Source organism: Cyanistes caeruleus, chromosome 1 (assembly GCF_971803275.1).
Source record: "Cyanistes caeruleus chromosome 1, bCyaCae1.hap1.1, whole genome shotgun sequence".
Taxonomy (NCBI): domain Eukaryota; kingdom Metazoa; phylum Chordata; class Aves; order Passeriformes; family Paridae; genus Cyanistes; species Cyanistes caeruleus.
Window position 1 is genome coordinate 147,296,656 of NC_141701.1, and position 11,366 is coordinate 147,308,021.

Here is an 11,366-nt window from a genome sequence, read left to right on the forward strand (position 1 = left end):
TCTTGAATCCATTTAGAAAACAGAAGCCTACTCTGGAGTACTTTCTTTTTGTTTTCTAATATTTCTTTGAGTTGGAAAAGGAATCAGGCATAGAGAATTAGCGTCCATGCAGAATCCAAGCGCAGCACGTCTGACACTTTAACAATATAATCAAACAAAAACCTTCATGAACCTGGTTTGTCCAGTTTTTATTTTCTCTTCCTAAACCCCACTTTTCCTCCTGCTCCTTCTTGTGTCTCATGACAGAACCTCAGGGCTTCAGTCATGACAGATGTCTCTTCTGCTCATACAAACGCTAAGAGAAGTTTCCTGCCTTGAAGAGATTGTGATCTAATAGAAGGCAATGCAGCAACGGCAGCAGAGAAAGAAGAAAAGGGAAAGAAGCACACTGAGAGCATGAGAAAAGCACATGGTAGCTTAGTTGGATGATTAGATGCTTTTAAAAGGCCATAACCTACAGGTATAGAGAGTGTAAGAGCTAAGAGGTCTGTTACAGCTTTTTCATTTCTTTCAATATTTGTTCCCTTTAAAAGATATTTGAGCCAGGTTTGGAGGATGTAATAGATTAAGTTTTGTAATTTTTTTAGGAGCAGTAGGTTGTTCTATTTTTTTACCCCTTCATCTTTTTAACACCCTTCCATGTGTCTAGAGATTCTGAAAAAATGAGTCAGTAGGACAGCAAATTCATCAGTGAAGCTCCCTTTGATGTCCTCAGAATAGATGTCTGTAAATATTCCCTCAAGTCCCCTGTCCACTTCTTATTGACAGATTTGACTGCAACTAAACAGTGGGAGGCCAGAAACAATCTGTCAAAACCCCTTTTTATTTTTAATGTTTTAGTAAACACAGCTCTTTAGGGATAACATCTGCTTCCTGAAGAAGACTTCCACTTTGGCAGAAAGAAACTGGCATTTACACACAAATTTCCTTTCTCTTCCTTTCTTCTCTCTTGCCCTGCCTTGCTTTCTCTTCCTTTTATGAATTTTTCTCTTGATATTCTCCTAAAGTTGATATTGTTGCCCATTACCTGTCAAGGCCAGGTTGGATGGGACTTTGAGCAACCTGGGCTAGTGGAAGGTGTCTCTGCCCATGGCAGAGGAGTGAAATCAAGTGATCTTTAAGGTCCCTTCCAGCCCAAACCACTCTATTATTCTCCAATTCTATAACTCCAACCTTACACAAGAGTTACTTGCCAAGTGAAGCAATACAGAGGAGGCTACAGCTCCACATATCCTGACTACAGCACAATGAAAGGGAGTGGAAGATGAAGTTGACTGGGATACAGTCCCTCAAATAGATAAATAAGCAAAGTCTGGGGGCTATGACTCTTCCCTTATTTTAAAATTGGCAAAATTTGCATTTAATTTAAAAAGCATGGTGGGCTCTAATGTACATCAGACTGATTGCCTGAATCTTGGCTGGTCACCCTCAGCTCCCTCTGTAGTCAGTGGAGTCCAGGGAGACAACAATTCATTTCATCATAATTAGGTATTTAAAATGGATGAGAGAATCCTGCCTTAGGTACTTGTTTGTCTCCACTGACTGTGAGGGAATGATTTCTTGAGTGACCAACTCACCTGTGACATCTGCTTACAAGCACCTGGAGGTTGTCAAGGCAGACTCTGCCTTCTCAGGCTGATTCCTCAAGTTTCATTTCAGTCTCTCTCTGCTTTTGTGCCTCTTCCTTCTTTGTTAGCTAATGAACCTAAATTCTGTCTTCAGATGCTGCAAGTTGGGCCTGGGAGGATTGTATTTAATTTTCACAAAAGTTGCAAATATTTACATTTCTACTGTTGTATACTGGCAGGTGTGCCTTTTCTTGTGGAAATACATCACTGCATTTGTTTGATATAGACATCAAAAAATCTGTTTCATATCCAAGTGGGTTTATTTACACCAACTATTGAGAAAATAATCATTTACCAGAGAAATAGTTTCTATTAATATTCATTATCATATGCCTTGAAAACCCATACAGAAAATGTAATCACAGCCTGAATTAGTTCTGTAATTTGTGCACCTGACACACAATTGTCTATGAGAAACTTTCCCTTTGCAATGTTCCACAGTATCCAGATGAGAAAGAAGAAATGCTGAAAAGATTTGTGTTACTTCAATTGCAGTCCAAAAGGGCTAGCCAGGTTGAGCTCTCTGTAAAAATTGAGAGTTTTAAAAGCTTAACATAGAAATTGGAGGAGGAAGAAGGTCCTGAGGCACTGCTGAGGTGTGTATATACTGAAGGGCTTCACTCAAACTGAGGAAGGGTTGGAAGATTATGAGCTTCAGCTTGGAAATGGAATTTGAAAAATAAACATCAAAATGTTTTTATCGTGGTTCAGTGGGAGATGGAGGAAAAGTGAAGTAAAACCTAACTTGAGCAACTGATTTAGTTCTATAGCACGTTGGAAACTCAGCAGCAGACACAAAAAGACAGGAACAAGACATAGGGGTGAGATTCATCTCTCCTAACTTCAGGGATAGGATCCATCTTGCAGAAATGTGGGTGGATAGAGAGTGATTCACTGACCAGACGTAGGAGTCTGCTTTACAGTGAGACAAATCGCTTCCTAGGCTCCACCGACCACGTTCAGCAGATCCCCGGAGCCGGCAGTGGGAGTGCAGACTTCCAGCTCACATGTAGACTCTTGCATTACACCATCCCACACTACCTCCTACCAGGCTGGCTTTGGGGACGGGATTTACTTCGTCTAATTTCAGACATCTCCGCAGCGCACATCTACATCAAGCTGGTCACCCTGGGCTCCCTGCACAGTCAATGGAGAGACGCAGATATTTTTAGGGAGTGAGTCACACCGATGCAGATCTGTCCCTCCCAACTGCTGGGCTACAAAGCCAAAGCCCCTCTTGCTTGATCCTGTGAATCCTGTACGCTCGTCTATATTTAAAAAAAGGAAAAGGAGAGGCTGTCACCTCAGACTTGCTGCAACCTGTAGAACGGGGAGCTGCAGGCTCAGTTTTGCAGAAGGCTTGGGAGACAGGTTTTCCCTTTCCCCATCTGCAGATACTTTACAGCTCAGTCCCTGTGCCTACAGACAGCTCCAGACCTTCAGTCCAGGTGGTGCTGTCACCTTGTCCACAGCCCTGATTCAGGCATCAACATCTGCAGCCCAGTGCAATTGCAGACCTGTGGTGCCCCAATCTGTGTGTTCAGAGCTTGATGTACCTCCAGGTCCTACCCAAGGGATGTATAAGCCCAGCTCTGGTGACTTCCACACCACGGCCAGGTAGCCAGAAGTGTCACCATCACCTCAGTCATGAGCACGTGTTCTCTCTGGGACATTGCTAGCACTATTATTTCAGCAAGGTATTTGCATGGGGAAATTGGTTATGGCAAACTTCATTGTGATTTTTCCTTTATTTTCAGAGAGTTCTGAGCTTGGGGAAATGCTGCTTTACCTGTTCTCAGCTTCTAAGATCTTGTGCCACAGTTGCAAGACCAATAAGAAAGGAAACAAAACTCAGCACTTGCACATTGCTTCTCTCTTTTGCCCAATTCCTAAAGTCCCAAAGTGTCTTTCAAACTGCACAGAGGAGACTTGTGGCCATGATTCTATGGAGAGTGAGTATCCAGCAGCCAGCTGGGCTGTTCAACTGCTGTTTTGGACAGGAAGGGAAGAAAATTGCTAAATGGCAGGGAAAATGGAGGAAGAAATTTAGATAAGTGGGAATAATTACCTGAGCTGGGACAGAGCCAGGACATTGAAGCAGAATATCTTCATTGTTTGGGCTCCCCAGTGCCATTAAATCTTCCTGGATCAGGACTTTGGTCTTTAGCTATGCATGAAAGGGGTCAGTTCTCCCTGAGCAATGGCACTGTTGGTGGGCTTCACTCTGAGCCAACAGCCTCAAAATGTTTCCCTGTAGGACTTTGTCCCTGCCACTTCCAAATTTACTTAGTTCTAAGAGATGTCCAGAATGGCTTCTTTTGAACAGGCAACTGTTGATTTTGTAGTGAGCCACAGTTTTTCTAAGCACAAAACACAAAATATAACAAGCATCACATCTGTCTCTGCATGGAGAGCTGCAGTCCAAATCCACTGGAGACAGGAAGAGCTAATTCAGCACTCTTGCTGAGCTCTATTAATCCACATATTTAATACAAACACAACATTAGAACTAATTCAGGCTCTGATGTAGAAAGCAGATGTAAAGGGTGCATGTGTGTCAGAAAATCCAGCTTTTCAGATTACCCATCATTTGTGGTTTGGATGTTAATGTGGTAGTCAAACCTCTTAGGATTATCTACCTGTCAAGAAGAGAAAAGTAGTAGTATTTTCTGCTAGGCAAATGTTAAACCACATAAATGAAGTTAGTCCATTGCCAGCTGCCTTAGAGGATTGTCTAAGGATCCACTGTGGTTACCCTGTAACTTACTGTAGTTTCAGAACTAAAACTTGTTTATCTAGCTAAGTGAATTTAATTATTTGGATTATGTATGGAGGGCAAGATCATCAAGGATAACTCCATGTTCTCTGATTCCATGTCTGGGTGCTCAGCAAAGCTACACCAGAGAGGAGAAAACTTGCAGCACATCCAGGAGCTCTGCCCTGCTGGCCTCTCTACAGGCTCAAATGCTCATGCAAGTACCCCCCAACAAAATTAAAAATAAATTATTTTCCTGTGCCAAAGGCACACAGAAATCCGTAGGGCAGAGACTAGCAGTTAACACCAATAAATTTCTTGTCCATCCTTGAGGATGTGACCTCCTGAATTCCCTTTGTGTCTTACCTGTCAGGTCCTTACTGTGACATATTCCAGCTTGCCCTTGAAAGGGAGGTGTCTGCTGGGGACAAAGCTGGGGCTGGTGCGAGCAGCAGTCGAGAGGAGATGGGATGAAAAGTATTTAAGGGTAGCCACTGTGCAGTTTCCTGAACATTCAGTGTAAAAGGTTTCCTTTCCCCTGCACAAAATCGATGAAGCCCTCCTTGTGCAGAGGCAGCCACCAGCACAGAGCCTGGCTGGGGCAATAGAGGTGTCCCCCTGCCCCTGGGAAAGGCAGGGAAAACAAAGAGCAACATTGCCATAAGGTAAAAAAACTCTTCAGTGGGGGAGGGATATTTAGTGCTGTTTCTTGTGATCTTTACCATCTGTAGAACAGATGGAGCTTCATTATGAGGAAGGGAACACCTTGAGAAGCATTATAATCTCACACCGGCCCGGAGAGAAGCAAAACCTGACTGCAGCCGAGATCTCTCTCAGGGAGGGTTTTGGCTTGTGTTTATGGAGGTTTAGGGAGCAGGGAAAGGAGGCTAATGAGTGATTGGCTCAAAAAAACCTCTGCCATTAATTTTGTTAGCATGTGAGATGAGATGAGCAGGAGTGGTTTTATTTAATTCTCTGTCTCAAATAGTGGAGTGCATATTTTTTAATCTGGGAAGCAAGACCTCACCTCAGAGCTGAAGTTAGCCGGGTGGTTTTTGCTCACAGGGTTCGGTGCAAATGCAATTATTTTTTCTTGTTTAACCTTTGTGCCTTCACCCTCTGTTTGCCCTTTGGAGCGTCTCTGAATCTGGCATTCTTGCAAATCCCAAACTCTCAGCAGCAAATCTCAGCCTTACCCTCTGTGTTTTTCCTGCATTGGCATGCAAATACCCGGAAACTGAGATTCATCCAGCTTATGAGAGGATGCAGCACGGATCCCCAGGAGGCTGTGCAGGCATTCCTGCCTCACATACCCAGGGGAGAGCTGGCTGCAGGGAGCCCTGGACGGGGGGGAAAGCAGACCTGAACCCCCTGGAAAGTCTGCACCTGGCTTTGGCACCTCAGAGCCATAAATCAGCATCAGCAGCCCCTGGGATTCACCACCATCCTGGCAAAACACAGCTGAGCTTCAAGTGTGAAATGAAATCCAGGTGAGCTGGAGAGCAGCAGAAACAGCACCAGGAAGCTTCAGATCCCATGGGGTGAAGAAGTGCAGCTTTGGGACAACAGCCTTTGCTCTTGATGATGTCCTAAATCTCCCCTCTGCAAATTCTCATGGTCAGATTTTCCTGATCTCAAAAACTGTAGCCAACAAGAAAATCTGGCATGTTCTTACCACTGCTGCAATGACTATGATGTTTGCCTGCTAGAGGCCTGGGAAGCTTTTTGGTGAAACATCTGGTCCACTGGGTACAGAGCACAGGACTGGGCAGCCAGACCTCAGCTACACTCTTTCCCCAGCTTCTCCATACAGCTTTTTTTTGTCTCTGCCTTGTCTCTCCCCTGTGTTTATGCAGTGCCTGGCACTATGGGGCTGGGGGCTCAGCTTGCCTGCAGCAAGCAGCCCCATCCCACAATAAAGACATGCCTCTTTAGAAACTCTACCACCTTCTGTGAATAGCTGCAAGTTTGGTTCTGATCCAAGCAACCTTATCCACAAAGTACAGAGAGAACCTGTCATGGTGTGAAATACTGAACTCTGCCTCTATTTGGAGGAAAGCCATGATTTATCAAGATGAACACCACAAGGAACGGATCCGTCTGCCTACCTAAATCTTCCTTGCTAGTTAACAGCTAGGCAGAAAGTTTTGTCTTCAACTTCTTTTTTTTTTTTTAATTTTTTTTTTATTTATTTTTTAAAACTCAGATCATTTATTCAAAGTGTAATGACGGCAGTAGATGGGGCTCATAACAGCTTCAAAATTAACATAATTATATTTGATAATAATCATAACATTTCATAATATTGATTGCTGGAGAGAACTGACAGCAAAAGAATGTGCCAGCTGTCTGTACATGTAACATCTCCCAGCATTTTAACTTTTTGTCTCGTGATGGAAAGTATCTAACAGAGGCTTCATTTATGTATTTATTTATGTATTTATTTACTTCTTTGGAGCTTGTTCCTTCATAGAGAGGGAACAGAGAGACAGCAGAAATACAAACTTTAAAGTCTCTTTCGAGGGAGGTAAAGACCTAAAATCTTTGATCTGGGCCCAGATGTATTTTCTGACCTCAACACCTCTTTCTTGACCATTCTGACCACACCACCTTTTGCTTGTCCATGCTTGAGCATTCCAAAGAAAACATCCTGATCCAGCAGCTCTGGATGCCCAGTGGGACTCCCTGGGATCCAGAAGCCCATGCCCAAACCCACAGATGGTGGCTGTGGCTGAAGCTGGCTGAAGGGACTCCCTCACCTGCAGCCAGGAGCAGTGACACTTTATACCTGCATTGCTAAATAATTTCCCCTCTTTTCTCCTTCAGTCTTGGGGTGGCAGTGTCCAAATTGCTTCCTGCCCATGGCCAGGTGCACAAACCCCTGACAGGGACAGGAGCAGAGAGCATGAGCCAAGAAAGCCCCCAGGAACAGGGCAGCCATGTGGGTCACCACAGGCCTGCCCTGGACATGAAGCTGTGATTTTATTTATGGGTATTCATGGAGCCTGGATGCTTTGCTGGTCCTAATTTCACATTTAATCCTTTGCTGGGCAGAGCTGCTGTGGTGCTGGTGTGGCATTTCCAATGGCCAGATGCTTTGAACTTCTTCATTTCTACCCTAGTGGGTGCCTGCAGATGCAAGGCAGGGATTTAACTTTCTAGGTGCTTAGCAAGCTCTGAAAAGCTGTGTATGTCAAGAGGAACATTCAAAATCACGAGTCACATCAGCCAGCATTGTCTGGGGAAGTGAAGTGTTTCTCGAGAATATGCAAGTTTGAAGAAGAGAAATCAGCCTACCTCTCTCAAGCCTTATTCCAGCTCTTTAATTATAAAATCTTACGGTTGCTGAGCTTCTTTTGACCACTCAAAGGAGAATGAATTGCTAAATTTGTACTGTGGGGAATTTGTATTGTGAGAAATTATTACCACTCCTACCACAACTTTTGGGTATAAACACTTCTCCCTGCTAAGGAACAGCTCAGAGGGTCTGTGCATGGGGATATTTGTGTGTCTGAGAATTCCTTAGTGCCCTTCCCCCGGCTTTAACTCCTCTCCTACATTATGGAATAAGTAATAATGCAACCCTGAAAATTTTTGGTGAGGAATTTGTTATGCGCATGCAATATAATGAAGTGTAGGCAACATCTGTGGCTGGCATTTTCCATCTTGCCGTGGAGTTTAACAGTGAAATCAGGGCTGAGATGCATTATCTGAGAGAGAAGGAGGGAAGGAGTGAGGGAGAGTCTGTTGACTTAAGAATCCCTCCAAAGAGCATGGGATAAGAAAATAAGGAGACTGGTGGAACAGTCAGTCCTTGTTTGGTTGGCTGACTGCAGATTGAACAGATCAAATATTTACTGGTGCTCCCAGTGCAGAAGAATAGCTGGATCTCTGGGTGATTGGAAGCAAAATGATACTGAGCCCTGTTAAAATATCATAATGCCTAATGCATAATGCAGTTTTTCAGCCTCTGTGCTGCTTTTCAGCTAAACTCTGCTTGGGAAATCTGCTCATCACTGAAATAATTCTCCCCTTAGAGGAAGGTGAGCTGGGGAAGAAAAGGCACATTAGGATTGGGGTAATGAGTGATTTTTGTGAAGGGAAAAAGGTGCCACTGCTGTGAGTGGAAAGAAATTGCCTGAGGGAAGAATTCATCTCTTGCTGGCAATTCAGTGGGCAGGAGAGGATGGAGACACCCATCTCTCCCCAGTCCTTGCTGGGGACAGATGGAGACACCCATCTCTCCCCAGTCCTTGCTGGGGACAGATGGAGACACCCATCTCTCCCCAGTCCTTGCTGGGGACAGATGGAGACACCCATCTCTCCCCAGTCCTTGCTGGGGACAGATGAAGACACCCATCTCTCCCCAGTCCTTGCTGGGGAGAGCAATCCCAGCTCCAGGGCTGCTCCTTTGCTCCTCCCTGAGACACAGGCACCAGGGACCAGCCTACATGGAAACCTGCTTTTGGCAGAGGGCACTGGAGAACTTTGACCTGGCTTTTGTTGATGAGCTGTCCAAGCCCATGAAAGCAGAGGGTTCATGGGGGAGAGCACCCCAAACAATTGCACGCTTTAGGCTTTAGGCACAGCTGGTTTAGGATGGCAGCAGTGCCCAGGTCCCAGTCTGTGAGCTGGGAGACGTGCATGAGGCAGCAGCTGTTACAAGAGAGAAGAGATCCTTTATAGCAATCAGGGAAGCAAAAGGAAGGAAGACACAGCCTGAGTTTTCAGAATTGCTGAAATCCTTCAGTCTAATGACTTCAGCTGGTTTTACAAACACTTGGCACCCCTACAAGCTTTTCTTCTTGGAACAGAGGATGCAAAACTAGGGTGACTGCATTAAGCTGGTAGGTGAAAGGAGAATGAGGTTCAAAAGACACATGTGCTTCAGCTTGGTACTTTCCAGCCTTTTAAAGCCTCAGTAAAATCCTGAAGCTTTTACCTAATGTTGATTCATCCTTGCTCAAGGAAAACATTCTCTTGTTGCAGCAGATAAGTCGCCAGAGGAAATTCTTTAGGATTTGTCTGATAATGAAAAGATGATCGGAATGGCTGAGTAAAAAGCATAAAATGGTGAGAAAGTAGCAGCAGAGTGGTTTGAAAATAACACATTCACTTCTCTGTGTGTATAGCTCCACTGAATCTTTTGTGTAAACTCTCAGAATTCCTGGAAAAGAAAAATATCAACCAAAGGTGGCATTTTCCAGGAAACTCTTTTAAAAGAATCATCCTCATATTCATTCACTAGACTCTGCCAATAAACTTGTGTATGAAATTGTAAAGCCTTTTGAGAGAGCAGTTGAATTAAAGTTTGCAGTTGTTGGTTTGTGAGACAGAAGATTTTCCCAAATATATTTTTCCTATTGGTGCAAAAGTCAGTCAAACAATTTTAAGTAATTGGTTTGTCCAAAACAGGTTTTTTGTAGGAATAAGAATTGAAGCAATTTCTAAACATGAAAAATGGAAACTTTTGGAGTAGAAGTGCTTAAAATGTTCAGCAATCATTTATCAATGTTTAATGCAGTGATTTTTTTCAGGTGCTGGAATGTGAAAATCAGTTTAATAAACATTTACTGTGGTTATTTATATGTGGACCTGTGGATCTAATAATTGACTTGATGGTGGTAGAACATGAAAATGAAGGATTCAGGAGTGAGAATTAGTAGAAAGTGAGCAAATTGCTCAGCACTTAAATTCCTGCATCAAGTAATTTAGTCATGGTCTCCACTAATGAGCAACAGCCCACAGTTTTTCATCCAGTGTGCTTTCAGTTCCCATGTGTTTTGCTTCTCTTCTCCTATTGAAGAACCAGGTGAGAAGTTCTGCTGCCATCCAGCCTGCATGCAGCTGCAGACTTCAGTCTGAATTGACCCATGCAGGAGACACTGATTTATTGAAGAGGATTGAACACATTAGAGATGGTCTGCTGGAGAGGAAAGAATGTATTGAAACACTAAGAGAATCTTCAGGGTCAGCCAGATTCAAAATGGAAATCACAGCTGATATTGGTTAATAAACTACTGGGAGAATGGCAGGAGAAAAGATGATTTTTGATCTTGCCAAGCATGTCAGCTTGTTGGTAGGATGGCTGAAGTGCCTTAGATGCTCTCCATAAATGTCAGAGAGAAAAATGCACCCTCTGAGGAAAAATTTGGGGGGTGTGAGATCAGGATGCCCTGTTGGGGAGTTCTGACTCCCTCTGTTACAGAAGCAGCCTGAGGAGATTAAATTTCCAACTTGGATTCCCTAACAATGTGCTCTGTGAGGAATCCTGAAATTGCCACATCCCAGAGCTGGTTCCTGAGGAGGGTGAATTTACATCCCTGCTTTTCTCTGCAGGGAAGGATGGCTCCCCAGGAGGAGGAGGAGAATGGCTAAAGCCATACAAAGGAGAGGGAGGTTTAGAGCTCCTGAATGCATCCTGGTCTCTGCTTCTCATGCTAAGAAGCAATTGAAATATTAAAGGTAATAAAACATGATTTAGTTCATGCTGTGAACTTCAGTTATTTACTTCAGTTCACGCTTTGCATTTTATCTGCTGGGCCTCAGACTGTCTATGTTGATAAATCACCATGTTCCAAGTACAGAAAGGGGAAAGAACACTTTATTTCATAACTGTACAATTATGAAAGCAGGGGAGGAGGTAAAAATGCATGGATCAATATCACTTTTTCCAGAGTTATCAATATCTCTAGTGTCATCATTATTTCACCCTTTCTTAGCCAGGGATCCTCACCCCCATTTTAAAGGCAGGAATAGTCACTTGTCCAAGAAGCCAAGGATAAAAACCAAGTTTCACACTGGGGTTAACTTCCTTCACTCTACAGAACTGCAGAGTAACACAGTGCTATGATTAAAAAAGCATTTCCTCCACCCAGGAGGAAGGAGCCTCTGGACCCAAATCTTCCTTGCAGGCACCATGTAGCACCTGGAGGTTGTCAACAGCAGCACAGGGATGCTCAGAGAGGAGCTGTTATTGCAGC

The 11,366-nt window shown here is 43.8% G+C and overlaps 1 long non-coding RNA gene across 2 annotated transcripts; it reads left to right on the plus strand.

The window, feature by feature from the left end:
• Nucleotides 1–369: 369 nt before the first annotated feature.
• On the plus strand, nucleotides 370–10,862 carry LOC147656016 (uncharacterized). Of its 2 annotated transcripts, XR_015280919.1 has the most exons (5): nucleotides 370–485; nucleotides 2,070–2,224; nucleotides 3,386–3,580; nucleotides 4,518–4,604; nucleotides 10,723–10,862. It is a non-coding gene; the product is annotated as an uncharacterized LOC147656016 (long non-coding RNA). The 2 variants fall into 2 exon arrangements; XR_015280896.1 differs by lacking the exon at nucleotides 10,723–10,862 and having other exon boundaries at nucleotides 4,518–4,732.
• Nucleotides 10,863–11,366: the final 504 nt, after the last annotated feature.